The sequence below is a fragment of the Lipotes vexillifer genome, unplaced genomic scaffold, assembly GCF_000442215.2.
Source record: "Lipotes vexillifer unplaced genomic scaffold, Lipotes_vexillifer_v1.1 scaffold4, whole genome shotgun sequence".
In the NCBI taxonomy this organism is placed as follows: domain Eukaryota; kingdom Metazoa; phylum Chordata; class Mammalia; order Artiodactyla; family Lipotidae; genus Lipotes; species Lipotes vexillifer.
The window spans coordinates 5,369,634-5,387,914 of record NW_006785876.1 but is presented as its reverse complement, the minus strand read 5'-3'; positions in this window follow the sequence as shown (position 1 = coordinate 5,387,914).

Genomic DNA, 18,281 nt, shown 5'->3' with positions numbered 1-18,281 from the left:
GTTAAAAAAAAAAAAAAAAAAAAAAAAAGCCACTTCTCCACTTCATTCCTTATTCTGAAGTAAGTCCCAGATGGATCAAATATTTAAATGTAAAAAGAAAACCATAAAATTACTGGAAGAAATCATTAACAAAAATTTTTAAATGTATATTCTTGAATTGGGAAAGTAGGACACAAAATATAGGAGTCACAAAGGGAAAGATTTTTAAAAATTGGCTACATAAACATGTAATAGCTTAAAGTCTAAAGGCAAATAACAAACCAGAAAAAATATTTTCACTATATATGACAGGTGAGTTTATACAAGTCAATAAAGAAAAGAGAAGCAAATAGAAAAATGGGCAAAACACATGAACAAGGAAGGGACTACTAATGGCTAATAAATAGGTGAAAATTCCTACCCTCAGTCAAAATACAAGAAATCAAAAGTAAGAAATGATAAGATTCTCTTTCCCCCTTATGATGGACAACAACTGAAACGGGGACCCCTCGCTTTGTGGACACAGGCATCCTCGGAATTGGTGGGAAGGCAACTGCACCCAAGAAGGGGGTTGGCAATTACCCGGAAAGAATTAATTCTCAAACTGTTTGCTCAGGGGCTCCATATCTAGGATTTTATCAGATACACTGTCCCAAATGTCGCAAGTGTCTAAAGTCTAGGTACAACTGCATTCATTGCAGTTTTATTTCCTAATCAAAAAACTGGAAGCAACGTCAAGTCCATCAGTAAGGCACTGATTAGCTGTGTTCTGGGGCATCCAAACACCAGAGTTGCATGCAGTGATGAAAAAGAATGAGGTCCAGCTTTATAGGTTGATATTCACTAAGTGGGAAAGCAAGTGGCAGGACTGGACTGCTCTGATCGTACTAGTCCACAAAGGGTATACCTTCGGGCAGCACTGAATCTTGAGAAGCCTGTTAGAGACCCAGAACCTCAGGGGTGGTGGGATGGGGAGGGTGGGATGGAGCTCAGAACAAGTGGGTCAGGAACTTGGGGCTGGGGCCGAGCAGTCTATTTTAACATGCTCTCAAGAGGATTCTGACTTCATGTTTGAGAAATACTGGTGAGGAGTATGTCACTGTTTGTGTAAAAAATGGATATTTGTGTAAAAATGGATATAAGTCTATCTGCCCTCTGCTTCGGAAATTTCAGGGATTCAGTCTGAGCAGAACAAGGTGGGGCTGAGGTGAACTTTCACTTTGCACTTTATCTGCTTGTGAAAGCCTCAGATTTTTTTACCCTGAGAATATATTACTTTGCTTTTCTAAAGAAATCAACAAGCTACCCAAATGGAGAAGCAAAATGCGATATATACATACCATGGAATATTATTCAGTCTTAAAAAGGAAGGAAATTCTGACACACACTACAATGCAGACAAACCTTGAGGACATTATGCTAAGTGAAATCAGCCTGTCACAAAAGGATAAATGCTGTATGACTCCACTTTAACGCGGTACCACATTCATAGAAACAGAAAGTGGAATGGTGATTGCCAGGGGCTGGGGGGAGGAAAGAATGAGGAGTTATTGTTTGTTGGGTACAGAGGTTGGGGGAAGATGAAAAGACTTCCGGAGACAGATGGAGGTGGTTGCACAACAATGTGAATTACTTCGTGCCACTGAACTGTGAGCTTAAAAATGATTAAGATAGTGAACTTTATGTTCTATTTATTTTGTCACAATTAAAAAAATGTTTTGTTTTTTTTTAAAAAGAGCTACCTGACCAAAAAGTTGTGTAAAGTAGGGGTAGGGATGGAAAACGGCAGGTTCTGAGGGAGCCCTCTCTAGATTACAGAGTATGAACTTGAGGGTTGGGCTTGATGACAACTCTTTCTGCTGCAGGGTCGGGTTGCAGCAAGTCTTGGCATCCGATAAGAGAGAGACCACATCCTCGCCCACACAATGGGAAACAGACCTAACGAACTTGCTCCCTTGAAAGATGGCATAGGCTCGTAATAGGGACAGAGAGGAGGGTGGTTTGGGTGGAATACAGAGACATGCGAGGTTATGGGGAAGCTGAGTCGTGGCCCCTTCCCGGCCGCCTCTACTGAGACCCTTCCCTGGGCTGGGGAATGGCTGGCTCTCCATGTGGGTAAGAGCTCTGCAGAGAGTGTGGTGAGCCCGGTGGCCCCAGGAAGATGGCTTCTGTGGGGAGAGGAGAGAGAGAGGGCAGGATGAGCAGAAACTGGTAGGGTAGGGCATGGATTTCTCCGGGACAAGTCTGTGCCCAGGCATCTGGCTGGAGCAAGGACTGTACTTGAAAGAGGGACGGTGGGGTTGGGGACACTGGCCAAGTTGGACTAGGCATGGCCAACTGGCTGGAGCACGTGGGCTACTGCCTGCCTTTCTCTCAGCTTGGGGAAGAGGGCTCCTGCACCAGGCTCTGGGGACTTCTGCAGGTAGCCCAATCTGGTCTGGATGCAGGCCTGCCTGTTCACCCTAGACCCTCCTCTGCCAGGAACCAAGCAGGGGGACTTGTGGCCCAGGAGGCGACCAGAGATGGGGAGGCCCTGCAGCCAACCTGGTCAGGCTGAGGGGGCAGTGCAAAGCAAAGGGGAGGGGGAGAGGATCTGGAGACCCTTCTGAGCTTCCTGTGTGTTCTCTAGGACAGGAGACAGGACAAGAGGACCCTGATTTGAGGCTTCCTGCATGAATTCCCCCCCAACTCCGCCCCAGGGCCAACCCAGCTCTGTACTCATCTGCCCTCGTTTAGCAAGCCCTTTTCAGGAAGCTGGAGACAGTCCCTGATCTTAGGGAGCTCACAGTCCCACTGGGGAAGGGGCCGCCCTGACACAGGCAGACGTAGGTTTGGCCAGCTCACTTCAGGGCTGGATCTACTCTGTCTCTGCAAAGTCACAGGCCTCAGTCTCCCCTTCTGTACAGTGGGTTGCTAGCTCAGGGTGCTTCCAGACATGGTGATGCTCAATTCTCAGTGCTCGGTGGGGAGTACAGACCCTCCAACACCACCCAGAAGTCTTTGCCTCTGGTGTGGCCTCACCAGCCCTAGCGCTACATGGCTTTGTGGTTCATTTCCCTGAAAGAGGTGTAGGAGGTAAAGAGGTGACAGAGAGGAGTGGAGGTAGAAGGCTGAGGAGAGCCCTATTCCTGGTATAGAACGGTGGTTAAGAGTGTGGGGTGGGATTCCCAGGCCCGTCCAGCCCATTTCCTGCTTCCTTCACTACCCAAAGTATCCACTCCAGGGTAGGGCTGCCCCCTTGCAATGACCCATTGGGGTAGGAGGCCTCTCCTCTAATCTGTTGGGGTAGCGTGCAGGATAAAGGCGAGCTGATAGGAGTTGAGGGCCACTTCCTGTGCCGATTTGGACTCACGGAGGTAAAAGCCTGCCTAGTCCAGCCTCCCCAGGCCACACATGCCCACAGGCTTGTCTGCTCCTCCCCATGCTCAGCTGCAGACCTAGGGGGAACTGGACCTGCAGACCCCTCCAGCTGAGGGCTGCTGGATGTGATGCCAGAGAATGCCAGCTCTCTCAGCTGGACCCCCACCACGTCCTGCACGTGTCCTGTGGGTCTGCCCTGCCCAGCGGGTGATTTAGCATGAGAGACTGGGGCTAGAGCGTGGGAGGGACCACCCAGAGAGGTGAGTGGGTGAACTTTGAGCAGGCTGCTGTCTGAGGGGGCCCCTGCCAGTGAGCATAATGGGTCTCCCGCAGGATGTGGCTCTGTTGGGAAGATGCTCCCTCCCACCTCCGACCCTCCAACCAGTCTGAAAGCCCCAGTGATGGAGGTAGAGCATGAGTCACCTGTTGCAGAGCTAAAGGAGATGCAGTTGGATGGGAAAGACACAGCCCTGCCTCAGGGACCCCATTCTGAGGGGAGACACAGCCCTGCCCTCGGGGAGCCCCAGTGTGAGGGGAGACACAGCCCTGCCATCGATGTCCCACTTGGTGGGGAAATGCCTTATGCTCCCTACTTCCTCCCTGGCGTGTTACTTTTCCTCCCCAGCCGCATCCTCTGCTCTCCTGCAGCTTTTTGTTCCTAGGCAGGACGGGAGTGCAGGTTGGAGCAGGAGAGCCATAGTCTGGGGAAAGGGATGCTGGGAGCTTCCTAGTAGAAGTGGGGTTGGAGGGTGGCGAGGGGGCTGAGGAAGGCCCCTTGTATTCCCACGGACAGTGGGTGGGGACATTGGAGACATGGGTGGGGCCCATGGACTTGGAGGGCCTTGGCACTAGGAGTTTAGATCCTGAGGCTCCTGGACAATCTGGTGTCTTGTGACACCAGATTGGTGGGGGGGGGGGGGGGGGATCGGGAACTCTGGGCCGGCTCTGCGCCGCCTGCCTGCTGACTCCAAGCCCGCTGATGGTCCCTGCATGAAACCTGTGAAGCTGAGTGTGAGGGTTGCAGGCGGGGAGAGTGAGTCATGGTGACTCCTGGGTGGACTGGACACCCCTCGCCCCAACAGCAGTGGCTGTGTTTGAGGGGACAAGAGAGCCAGAGGTAGGAGAAGAAGGGGCACCCCACCCCCACCCCGCTGCCCTCTCTGTGCGCGCTGGGGCCGCACATGTGTGTGGAGGAGCCTGTGTAGCTCCAAGCCTACGTCCTCCCATTTCTGCAGACATGTGGGATGGGAGTGAATCACCGAGCAAGAGGTGGATGTCTGGAAGCCAGATGTGGGCCAGCTGTGCAGGGCAGCAAGCCCAGCCACCCCAAGACCAGATGTGGCAGCCCTTCTGTTTCCCTCCACCCTCTATGGTCCGGGCGCTCAGAAGCACCTCTGGGGAAGATGCCCCAGCCCTGGGCGGACAGAGGACTCTCTCTCTCTACTGTGTGGAGTTATCTCCCCCCATCAGGCGGGTGGTCCCGGAGGGGGTTCCACACAGGGCATTCACCTGTGCCTGCACACCTTTCACTTAAGCCTGAGTGCTTAAGGCAGAGAGCGCCCCGAGGGCAGAGGCCACATTTGCCCCATCAGATTAGAGGGTCTGAAGGAAAGGTGCTCCCTCAGACATAAGTGCCCAGAGCTGGGGCTCCCTAAGAGCAGAGGCTGAGTCTCCCCATCACACTGTAACTCCCGGGGGCAGACGTCAGTACAACTTTCCCATCAGATAGGGAGTTCCACCTACAATGCTTGAAAGGAGGTTACTTAAATAGCTAGGAAGCAGCTATACACCGGAGTTTGAACTGGATTCTTTTAGATCCTCTGAACCGTATTGACTGATTATTTTTTAAATCAGTTAATTTGGATAAACAGAGTAAGACTTCCTCTCTCTCCCCATCAGACTGGGGCTTCCCGACGGCAGGCCTGTGTGTCCCCATCATCCTGGGGTCCCTATGAGGTCAGGGCTGAGTCTCCAGCTCAGGCTGCTTCCTCTAGGGTCCCTGGAACTCAGGTCGGCTGCAGTTCCCTTCCTGTCCTCTCTGGCCACCGCCTCATTTCTTGAGGCTTCCCGGTGTCTCCTGTGGTCCCTCCTGTGGTCATTTCACTCTCAGTAGCTGGAAAGGCAGCAGATTCCCAGCATCTCCTGCATCGCTGGTGACTCAGCTCCTTCAGCCTTTCTTCCTCTGCCTGAGCAGCCTCAGTCCCCACATCACGGTGGGGAAATCCCTCTGCTTCCCTCTTTCGCTGACGTCTATGCCTGTCTCCCATGTCCTCCCAGTCAGGACGGCCCCCACTCTGCCCACACACACATACTGTAGTCCTAATGTACCCGCAGAAATCATGAGGAGGGAGCGTGTCACACACACACACGTGGCTTCATCTCATCTTCACTAGCCTGGGATGTAGACGGGAAATGTAATCTCCACTTGGCAAGTGAGAAAACGGAAAGGTTGAGGGACCTGCTCAGGGTCACACAGCTCTTAGGTGGTGGACTGGAAATGGAGCAGGGCCTGACTATGCATGTTCCCCAGGTCAGTAGCCAGGATGGCATGGCTTGCTCGGCCTCTGCTCTCAGAGAGCACCAACTTGGGGTGTCTGTGTCTGAGGGAGCACCTTTCCTGTCTTCCTTCAGACCCTCTGATCAGACGGGGGGAGCCATGGCCTCTGCCCTCAGCCTCCCTGCAGGTACTCACAGTCTCCCTGGGGAGAAGACAGGGAGAACCCAATAGCTGTGGAGGGTTACGTGACAGTGCTCGGGCTGAGCTGGCCATGCCATTGGAGCTGCCTGGCTAGACATGCTTGTGGCTTGCAGCAGAGCCCGAGTGCCAGGGAATGGAGCCACTCTGTGGGTTTGGCCCGAGGGAGGCTGGGATGGCACACTTCAGCTGACCAGACATTCTAGAGGACGTTCTAATCACTCGATGGAAGGACACTCAGAGCTCTGCTAGGTGAAGGCAGTAGTACCTTCTCTGTGTGAGGCCACTGTACTTGATCACTGCATCGCTGTGCCCGTTCTACGGGCCGGGAAACACTGGCCCAGAGAGGGTCTTCGCTTGGCTTAGAGCACACAGTTCCTGGCCTTGAGCCCATATCTGTCAGACCCCAAAGCCGTCATTCCCATGGGGTTGGAGGCTGAGCATTGCCCAGTCCCATCCCTGTTCCTGCTGCATTCTGTTGGATGTGGTTCGGCTCTTGACTCAGCTTGCATGGTTTGAATCCTGACTCTGTCCCTGCCAGCTGTGTGGCTGTGGGTAAGTTGCTCAACCTCTCTGTGCCTCTGTTTCCCTATGTATTAAATGTGTGTAATGTAATAGTACTTATTATATGGAGGTATAGTTGGTATTTGTGACCTGACCCAGAGTAATCATATGAAGATGTCGGCCTCTTCCTTCTCCCCCACCCTAACCCCTCAGCCCAAGAGAAGAGTGGTTGAGAGTTGGGACTTGGCAAGAGGGGGCTAAGTCTCTCTGGGGGTGGGACATTCCCCGAGGGGTACTCTGGGCCTGTGATGGCCCCCCCTTGGGAGTTTCGGCGGGCAGCGGGAAGCAGAAAGCCTTACTCCCCACTGATTCCATCCGTCCCGGGCTTCCAGTCCTCTCCCCACCGCAGAGTGTGGGCATGTGGGCTCCTGGCACGTACCGGTGATAAGGGCCACCCAGCAGTCAGGACGTGGGGGGGCCAGCGGAGGCGGCTGCTTCGGCTGGCAGCCGCATGCCCAGTTCAAGGGGCCAGGGCTGGGAGGCTGGGCTGTGGGGTCCATTGTCTGCCCGCTGCCCCCCTCTGGCGAGCACAGCCTCACCAGCAGCCGGCAGCGGGCCCTTGGCAGAAGCTCTGGTCCTGCTTCCCCCACGCAAGCACGCCCTGGCCCGCACGTCCTCGCCTGGGCCTCCAGCCACCGTGGCACTACCCGCTGCCCGCTGCGCTGGCCACTGCTGCGGCTGGACTCCAGGGGGCACTGCTTGGGCACCTGGGAAGTCCTTGCAGGGTGGGTCAGGGCCTGGGGACTTTGTTTGGGGCTTGTCAGGGGCTGGGTCCACCAGGGTGGAACAGACTGGGCAAGGGGGAAGGGCAAGGTGGCTCCCCTGGATGCAGCCTTGGAGAGTTATTGAGATGTCCATGTCAGATTTCAGGTGCACAAGGGGGCAGAGAGCTGGTGCTAACCAGTGGTGTGACCTTGGGCCTCCTCTCTCAGGTCTCAGTTACCTGTAGGATGGGGACGGGAGAGGCCCCATCTCCAGGTCACCAATCTGTGATTTACAATACCCTTGTTCTTCCCGGCTGAGCTCAACCCCAGGTGAAACCAGTGCACAAGATAGGGCATGTCCTGTTCTATGTATCTCTCTCCCCTTCTCCATCAAAGTGGGGTGAAGGCTGGGGTCCCCACAGCCCAGTGCCCTTGAGGGTCATTGAGGTGAGGCCTGGCCACACACTTCCCCCTGAGAGCCCGCATCCCCGGTCCTCCCAGGGCCAGAGCCGTGGCCTCTGATCAACAGGTTAAAAATAACCCCCACCTCCTTCCATAGGAATGGTGTTTATGTTGGCATCCGCGGCCCCTCTGGGCCTGCCAACTTCCAGAGCATGTGACATTGTCAGGGGACCATAGGTGTGCGGAAATCAGCCAGAGGGGCTTGTGCTGCCCCGACTCCAGGTGAGGGCACAGTGCAGGGGTCAGAGACAGCTGGCAGGGCCACCTGGGGCCCTGGGGCTGCCACAGGACTGCCGTGAGGCTGGGGGCACGTGATGGGCAGGGTGAAGCCCACTTGTGGAAGTAAAATGATGCGGGCTGCAGTCTGGACTGTCAGGTTCTGGGCTGGGGCTGCACGAGGCAGAGCTGTGCAGATGGGTCATTCTTAGTCCTCAGATCCCAGAGTCAGAATCGGGAACCACAGGATTGTGGAATCAAGGAATTCTAGACTTGAAAAGAACTCCAAGGGACACTTTCAGCCTGATCTCTGCCCAAACAGGAGAAAAATAGCAGCGGCCCACTAGAGAATACTTATGGGTGCCTGGCCCTCATCTGGCACCCACTTAATTAATCCTCCCAGTGGCCCTCCGAGCCCAGCTCTGTTGTTGTTGTTGTTTTATTAAAAAAAAAATTTTTAACTGAAGAAGAAACAAAGGCACAGCAACTAAGTAACTTTGTCCAAGGTGGCTTCAAACTCACCTCTGTATGATTCCCAAACCCAGTGATCCCCAAATCATTACCTTGTTTGATTCTATGGAGGTGAGAGCGGAGGCCAGGAGGCTCAGATGCTGGCTGGAGGTTCCGCTTAGGGTGCGGGACCCTTTCATTCCTGACTGTCCATAGCTCCCTCTGCATCAGGGCTCATCTCGTGGGCAGTCACAGTTCTCCCTTAGGCCACCTGGAGTCACGGTGACTTTTATGTAAGATCATTTTTTTCTTGTTTGCTGCTCCAAGGAGATATGACAGCCCTCAGTTCCCCTGGTAAAGTCCCTTCGTACCCTGAATCGCGGTCTCACTCATATTATAACCCCCGGGGTTTTTCTGGGGAGTTTTAGGAAGGGCATCCCTGTGCAATAGCTCATGGAGCTGCAGAAGCTGGCATTGAGGTGGACCCCAAGCCTTCCCCTCCCCAGGCAGGACAAGCCAATGCCTTTCCCCTTCTGCTCAGGCCTTTGTTCACCCTCCTCATGGCCTCTGTTGCCCTGCGTGGCCTCTCGCCCACTTCCTGTGACCAAACATGGACCTGCCGAGGGTCTGGTCTCACTGCAGTGGGACAGCAGGCTATGCCCTAGCCATCCCCACCCTGCCAGGTCTCTCTACTACTCCCATCCCCGCCTGCGTCCTCGGGGTCCTGATGGGGAGGGAGGGTGGCTCTCCCAGGGCATTTACGTTCCTTGATCTTTAGGGTCCCCAAGGGCTGGGGCTGTTGCTCTGGGATGAGGAACCCAGCCAGGTCTCTCCCTAGACTCACACCACAGGTCACCCGGTGGCAACTCTGTTCCTCACACCCCAGGGTAGGATTTCACGAGAGCGGCAGTAACGAGCTCCTCGGGTTTCCTGCGCGTTGCATTGCGCCAGGCGCTGTGAGAGGCACACTGCGGACTCAGCTCCCTGAATCCTCGTGACACCTGGATGAGATGGGCTCCAATGCGGGGGGAATCCCAGTACAGAGAGGGGCTCCGGGCTAGGGGCTGTACTGGCGCAACGCCGCACTGATGCTGTGGTCTTAAAAAAAAAAATCACGGCTCGTTGCCCTTGAGTAGTGAGGCGGTAAGACCCATTCCCGAAGCACAGATGGGAAAACAGAGAGTCCGACACAAACAGTGGGTCAGGCTGGCCATCCTCCTCTCTCCACATCCCAAGCCTGGCTGTCTGTCACCTGAAACATCTTCCCAGGGTATTTCCCTCTTTCTGGATATCTCTCCCCAGCTCACCCACTTACCTGATTCTTTCCTTCCTTCCTTTTTTTTTTTTTATCCACCCACCCATCTGTCCCCAGCTCCTCTAGGAGATAGGTCCTCCCAACAGGGTTCCTCCTGGCCTTGCAGCTCATACAGAAGGAAGCGCTCCTTAAGGGGATGTCACATCCCAGGCAACTCCTCTCTCCCAGGCATGCCATCTGTCCCACCCGACCCAGGCACACATGAGTCTTGAGGTGAGTCCACCAGAGGAAGGGCCTATTAGAGTTAGGTTTGAGAAGCCATCGTGCATTTTTTTGCTCCTGTACTTGAAGGTGGGTTCAACAACTATGTGCTGCCATAGAGGAAGAAAGCCTGACCCTTCCCTTTAAGGAAACTTCCCAGAAATCACACACTGTTTCTATCCCACTGGCCACAACTCAGTCCTCCAGCCACCCCTGGCCCAAGGGAAGCTGGGGACCATAGAGTCATTCCCGTGTGGGTCTTGCTGAAAACTGAGGAAGGAGGGACGAATGGAGGCTGGGAGACCATGTCTGCCACCAGGCCCTTGTTACCTTTAGTCTGCAACTGGCAGAGTGTGGGTGGGGCTTTCCCAACTCCCTTCCTCAGACAGCCCTGCTCCCCTCCCTTATCTGAAGCCCCAGTTCTTCCTGATACTTGGCATTTCCTGTCTGGAGCTGTTAAGGGTGGCAGTGCAACACCAAGACTGGCTGCCGTGGGCCGCTGTCTATCCACTGCCAGGCCAGGGCACTCACTTATTCTCATGGCCACCCGGGAGGCAGTTCATCTTAGTCCCACTTTACAGCTGGAGAAATTGAGGCCCAGAGAGGTTGGGTAACTTTCCTAAGAGCACCCAGCTGGGCTTTGAGCCCAGTTGCTGTGCGTTCCTTTCTTTCCCACAGAGCCTTCCCTGGAGGAGTGGATGCCCTTGGGTCTCTTATGGTCTGACAGGAGGAACTGGAATGGTCTGGGCTCCAGGAGTGCTTGTCTGGGAGGAGAGGGCAGGCAGGGCGTGACATCAGTCCGCAGGTGTCTCCTCAGTACTTACTCAATGCCATGGTCAGCCGACGCGTCTGAACAGGGTCTACTGACGGGCTTGGGGATTTCTGCTGGCGCCAGGAGCTGGCCACTGCAGCCACATCCTCAGACGCCACTTTCCCCAGCATGAGCGTCCTGGAGCCAGCAGTGAGGAAGGGCAGGGATGGGGCAGGCTCTGCCACTTCCCCTCTCCCGCTCCTGCCCACCTTGGCTGAGCCCCTACCCCAGCTGGGCTGCTTTGGTGGGGGAGAGGGAGGGTGTGCAACCAACTCTGAGGGGAAGGGGCCAGACTCTGGGCTTCTCAAGCAGACCAGGGCCATCCAGCCCATCCCGCTGCCTCTGGGAAGGACTGTCCTTGCTTGCTGCTGACCCCCGAGGGTGAGGTCACTGCTCTGCCCTCGGGGTTGGGGGAGCTGCTCTGAGCGTAAGCATGGTCACAGCCACCACATGCGGTTAGTAATGTTACTGTAATATCTGCTCCCCAATCTCTGGCCAAGAGGAAAGGCTCATGAGCCATGAGTCACAGCTGGCAGCTGTGACTGTGGGGCAGGCCATGCGCGGCTCCCATAGGGATGTGCTGGGGATAGCCCTGAGACCCAGACATGACCTCTGGCCTCTGGGACTTCCCACCGGAAATAGGTGATGAACAGGAAGAGCAGATGTGAGACTGGAACCCTGCCCTTCTCCCCCCCACCCCGGCTCCCCTCCCACCTCTGGCAAGATGGGCTCCATCCTGCCAAGTCTGGGCACCTACAGTTTCTGTGCTAGGAGCGAGGGTGTGGACAGGAATGTGGAGATTTCATTCAAGTCATTCATTCATTCGTTCTTTTGACAAATGTGCCAGGTGCTCAGGATACACTGGTGAACCCCATGGACTCCGTCCTGCTCTCTCAGAGCCTGGAAGAGAGACTGAAAGCAAATGGTCACACAAATAAAAAGTAATTACAAACTGGATCCAGGGAGGGCAGGGCCTGGGGGTGAGGGGATGGTGGTTAGGGGGCTTCTGGGGGTCTGGGGCACTCCTGGTGGGCGCAGGTCCCCCTGGCAGCCCTCCCCTGCCGGAAAGCGTTCTGCAGGGAGATGGCTGGCCAACACGGTGGCACGGTGCCCACCAATGGGGGCCGTGCCAAGTGTGATGTGATGTGTGCTGATCCCTCTCTACTCCTTGCTGAAGACCAGTGTCTGCTGCCCCCGCAGCACAGGGAGCCTGGGGCAGCGCTCGCATCTCATCTGGAGGTGTTTGGGGGAGATGTCGGAGTGCGGAGAGGGTCCCCCTTGCGCTTCAGGCAGAGGGGCAGTCTAAGAGAGTCTGGTCCTCCACCCTCAGCTGAAGGGCCCCCTGGCACTGCCCAGGGTGTCAGTCCCTCTGCACTCCACTTGCACCATTGCAGTGGATGGAGGAGGTGGCCCTTTTGACCCTGCTGCCTCTCTTGCCCCAGGCTTTGGATCTCCCACTGTAAGACCGGTTGGAGACATGTTTTTTTGGCCCTCTTTTGCCTGACTCTGCCTGTTTGGGCCCCAGTTCCAGGAGAGAGAGAGAGAGAGAGTGAAGGAGCCTATGAATAAAAGGGGGCCCAGAGGCAGGGATGCTCCCATCCCTCCAGAATTAACGAGTGCACATTGACTGGGCTCCGTCTCCTTTTTCCTTCTGCGGGGGTCCCTGTTGTCTGAGATGGGGGGCTGCAGCGGGTGGGAGGAGGTCCAAAGCCAGGGGCAGCTACTGTATTTAAATATAGACTCTTGGGTCCTACTCACAGAGCCTCTGATTCTTTAGGTCTGGAAGGATTTAGGACTCTGCATTTCAAAAAGTCCTTCAGCCTTTGTGACACCAAATGGCCAAGAAGCACACTCGGCTTTTGAGGAAAGAGCTCAGATTCTGGAGGTCGGAAGTCTTGCCCTCTGGGTGACTTTGGACACTGATTCTTGAGGTCTTGGCTTTCTCATCTGTATAGTGGGATGGCGATATCCCCCTTAAAGACTAAATGGGCAAGTGCAGGTAAAGCACCAGCATTGGGCCTGGCACATAGCAGGTGCCCAGTAAACAGTGTTCATTCTTGTTATTTATCCAGGCTGTGTTTGGAATGCAGCTGGCTCATTCACTTTCTGGGCAGGGTTAGAGCCGCTTGTTCCTTTCACCACTTGGGGATCCTGGTGGGGTGAGGGAGGGGATTCGGAGGTTGGGAATAATGGGTATGCAAAGAGAAGCTTCCCCAAGGCTGCTGCTGCTGGTGACAGGGAAGGGTGAGAATCTCCCACACACAGGGCCTCTTGCCTTAAAAACAATAACCTAGATCAAACACACAGCATTGTGTATCAGCTCTGTTCTGAATCCATTAACTAGTCCACTAAATCTTGAGAAAATATTTTCCCATTTTACAGATGGGGAAGCTGAGGCACAGAGGGATTAAAGAAGCTGCCCACAGTCACGCAGGCTAGTGAGTGGCAGGGCTGGGGATTGAACCCGGACAGCTTGGCTCTTAACCACTGCCTCTCTGGCACAGGGCTTCCTAGGGAGAGGGGTGGACTTGCTTTTTCTTCATGTCCCTCTTGCGGAGATTCTGGAGCTGGGCTGTCTGCGTGGGGTTCTGATGCTCTGCTCGGGAGAGGCAGGCCTCAGTTGCACCTCTGGGGGTCTCTCAGACTCCAGCAGTCCCTGCCTATCCTCCCCTGGCTGTCTCTGCTCCTCTGTGGTTGCTGCCTGCACCCCACTTCTCCTTCCCCTGCTCCCAGGTCAGTGTTCACTTTCTCTATCTGTGAGCATCTGGAACCCCCAGGAGCTGTCACTGGGCTCTGCCTACCCCAGGCTGCCTCAGCTCAGAGCCCAGTGATCAGGAAGAGGCGAGGAGTCTCTTGTCAGGCTCCAGCCTGACCTCTTGGCCCAAGACCTGTGACCTCTGTCCACGGCTCCCTCAGTCCCCAGGGGCTGTGGGTATGACGTCATTGGCTCCCTTGAGCTGCTGTTTATGACCTGGTAAATCACTGACTGCCCCCTACCCTGCCCTTAATGAGGGCCAGAGCCCACTATGACACCCCAGTTAACCACACTATCTGTCTCCCTTTAGGGGTGAGCAAGAGCCCGGAGTGGGGATGGTGTGGGTTGGGTTCTAGGCTGGTTTTCTTCCCTGGAAAATGACTTAACACCCACCCTGACCTCTGCCGTGCCTAGAAGGTGGCTCCCCTTCCTCCCAGGGGAGCCTGGGAGCCCCCTGAAGGACAAAATTTTCTGTCCCACAGCAGCTAGCTTCTGCAGCAGGCTGGATGTGGGTTCAATGGTGACTCAGATGGGATGCAGGGCACCCCATTGTGTATGGACTTCCTGGAGATTTAGGCTGCTGTATGTCAGTGTCAACAAAAGTATCTGAGTACGGGGATGGGCAGGAGGCAGGATAGGAAGAGGGAAGCCCGTGGTTGGTGAGGTCATTCCCGGCAATCCTCATATTCTTTCACTGATCCATGGGTTTGCGGAACATTTCCTGAGGGCCCAGTGCTGATTGGGCACACAGACGAGTGAGGGAGGGCCTCTGGGGAGTCTAAAGGTCAAGGATCTTCCTGGAGGGGTGTGGACTTAAAGTTCCAGGAATTAGCCCATTTCAGAGGTCAGAACCCTGGTAAGCATGAGAGTTCATGTGAATGTTGGAGGGCAGGGTTGGGGATGTAAGTTGGAGAGGGATTAAGTTGCGGACAGGAATCAGAAGCATTATGAATAATTGGTAAAATTGGTCAGTGAACAAAAGCTGAGTTGGGGTAATCAGCGGGTAGTGTCAGGAACCTGTGGGGTGGCATTAGGGCTGCCTGGGGAGTATATGGCTGAATGGACGCCACTCTGGCTTAAGTGGAAGGCACCTTCATTCACTTCTCCCCCAAATATGTGGACAGTTACACAGCATGAACATTGTCAATGTCCATTTCTGCACCATGGCAGGCATCACTAGCCGATCACAGTGCTCTTTCCTTCTGAGTCCAGAAGCAGCTTCAGCCTTTTTCTTACACACCGGTCCAGATCATCACTACTAAATGAGCAGAGTTGACAGATGAAATGAAAATCTATTTACCATCCAGGACTGAGATTCAGACATGCACAAGGGTGTAAGGAAACTCTCAGAAGATAACACATCTAAGGGAAGAGAGAGTCGGGAGACTATCTTGGCCAAGTGATAATGCTTCACTGTCAAAGGGCAAAAAAGGGCGGTTCTGAGCTGAGTGGATGATTGTTATTGGATATGCTCTGACCCAGCTCTCTGGTAGACTTATATCTGGGTCTGAGAGACAGAGCAGGAGAGAGAGCTGGCAGCAGAATACAAAGTGCTGTCCATCAGGATTCTGTTGGACAGACAACAGAATCCACTGTAGTGAGCTTAAAATGGAAGGGATTTATGAAACGGCTACAGAACTATTGGGAGGTCAAAGACAGAGACTCAAGGTTGAGTTTTCAGGAGCAATTCTCAAAGCCACACAGCAGAACTGGGCCACCAAGGAAGCTGCTGCCTCTTTGGTAATCATGAGGTCACCAACTCCAGAACCACACACAGTACCACGATTAGGAAGCTGCTACTGCTGCCAGCTCCACACTGCACCTGTTGTGATCCACACTAGGAGATGGATGCACTAGACCTAGTGTACTTGATGCCCTCTGTGAGCTCGGCAACAAAACAACAACAACAACCACCACACAAATTGCACCCCCCCAAACCCAGAAAGCATCAGGAGCTGCAGAAGCACAGCCTTCCAAATCTCACGCAAGTGCATCTGATTGGCTGAATCTTGGATTCCTGAATCCTAACAGCAGGGCACACTGAGAAATGTAGGGTTTGTTGTTGTTTGTTTGTTTTACTCTTCCTGTCTCTGCGGTCTAGGAAAGCACCTAGCAGAGGGTGGAGTGGGCATTGAGAGCCAGTCCACCATATCCACTGCACACTGTCTCGTAAACTTCTATAAGATGCCAGGTACAGCAGCACTGTTTTGCGAGTCTCTTGTAGGGGAATGGCAGGGGGAGGTACATTCTCCTCTCTTTACCGCACACCACTGTTTAGCTTTGGCACCTCCAGGGCTTAGACACATCAACCTGCCATTTGCGCGTGGTCCGGGGTGGGGGCAGTTTTGGCATCAGGTCATTGCACCAGGTGAGACCCGCTCTAGGCCTGTCCAGGGATAGCTGATGAGACTTTGGAAGCAGCTGGGACCAGCGGATATTTGTTACTAGGGTCTGAGTGATTTTATTTAACTGCCGGCTGGATCCATCTTTGGAAACACTTCCGTGAGCACCTACTATGTGTCAGGCACCGTGCTAGGTGCTGGGAATACAGACAGGAATGGAATCCAGTCCCAGCTGCCTTTGTGGTAACTTGGCTAGCCAAAGAAGAGATGTGGACAGCAGATAAAAGGATGCACATGGTGCCCCGAGGATGCATAAAGAACAGACCTAGAACCCTCTTGCACTGTTGGTGGGAATGTAAATTGATACAGCCACTGTGGAGAACAGTATGGAGGGTCCTTAAAAAACTAAAAATAGAACTACCATATGACCCAGCAATCCCACTACTGGGCATATACCCTGAGAAAACCGTAATTCAAAAAGAGTCATGTACCACAATGTTCATTGCAGCTCTATTTACAATAGCCAGGATATGGAAGCAACCTAAGTGTCCATTGACAGATGAATGGATAGAGAAGATGTGGCACATATATACAGTGGAATATTACTCAGCCATAAAAAGAACTGAAATTGAGTTATTTGTAGAGATGTGGATGGACCTAGAGTCTGTCATACAGAGTGAAGTAAGTCAGAAAGAGAAAAACAACAAATACCGTATGCTAACACATATATATGGAATAAAAAAAAAAGTCATGAAGAACCTAGGGGCAAGATGGGAATGAAAACTCAGACTTACTATAGAATGGACCTGAGGAAACGGGGAGTGGGAAGGGTAAGCTGGGACGAAGTGAGAGAGAGGCATGGACATATACACACTACCAAATGTAAAACAGATAGCTAGTGGGAAGCAGCCGCATAGCACAGGGAGATCAGCTCGGTGCTTTGTGACCACCTAGAGGGGTGGGACAGGGAGGGTGGGAGAAAGGAGATGCAAGAGGGAAGAGATATGGGGACATATGTATATGTATAGCTGATTCACTTTGTTATAAAGCAGAAACTAACACCACTGTAAAGCAATTATACTCCAATAAAGATGTTTAGAAAAAAAAAAAAGAACAGACCCAGGAGTGCAGGGGGTCTTCCCAGGAGAAATGACATTTGAGATGAGCCCAGAAAGGCTCGAAGATGCTGAGAGGAGGCCTGGGTGAGAGACAAGGGTACAAATGAGAAACACAGAAAGCGATGTGGGTGGAGCAGGGGCCGGGACTGGGGATTTCTCAAGGTCCAAGACTCAGCCTCCTCATCCAGACCAGGATGCTGTTCCTGCGCTGGGCACCTGCATCTGGCCAGTCCTGTAGTTTGTCCCCTGTTCTCCTCTGGCTGTGGCACAGGGTTTACTGCCTCTGCTCACACAGGCTGCCAGAAATGACTTGCAGACAAGCAGGAGCTGGGGGAGCCAGGGGCCGCTGCCCAGGATGCAGGCTATGTGGAAGCCTCTCCCCTGGGGTGGTGGCAGCAGAAGAGCTAGACCATGCGGGCAAGGCAGAGTCCCTATCACCCCACTCTGGGCCTCCAGGCAACAGAGGGAGTCATGGAAGCCCCAAGTCCCCTGCCCCCTCCTCCAGCCCTCCTATGCTCTGCTTTCTCCCCGAGGCAAGGCTGCCCCTCCTTCCCTGCATCCCACTCCATCCTGATGCCAGCCCTCCCGGCTTGGGTGGCTAAGGATACCCGTGGTGGGGTCATTACAGGACACAGCAGCCCGAGGGTCAGAATGGAGGAGGCCCAGCTGTCAGCTGGAACCCATCAGAGGCCAAACCAAACCCTGGCAGCAGGCAGGAAGGGGAGGGCGGCTCATGGGAAAGGTGTCCCTGTGAACTTTTCTTAACCCTTCCCAATCCCGTCACCAGGGTGTGTCCTGAGATTTTTCCACCCTAACAGGTGGCTCCAGGTCCCTGATTCTTCAATCCAGGTTGGTGGGAGTGGGGGAGAGATCCTGCCCCTGCCTCAGGAGCCCCTAGTCTGAAGGGAGAGAAACAACATAGTCCCTGTTTTCAGGGAGATCTTAGTTATACGGGGAAGATGCAACTCAGACCTAGTCTGAGAGGGAGACACAGCCCTGACTCAGGGAGCCCCAGTTTGAGGTGGGGGAGACACAGCCCTGCCCTCAATTAGCTCAGGGTCAGAGATGAGAGAGGGAAATTTTGTCTTGTTATTAAACTGAGAAATTAATGTAATGACACCACTCTTGATTTTCTGTGTGATTCTGTGAAGTATTAGCAACTTGAACACACATCCCTGTGCTATAAAAACCCAGGAATGATATGTCTGCAGGTCCAGAGGACCGTCACCAGGGAACAGTTTTGTTCTGGTCTCCCTCTTGGGGTCAGCTGCCCACATCGGCCGCCCGCTTTTCTGAGACCCCCCCCCCC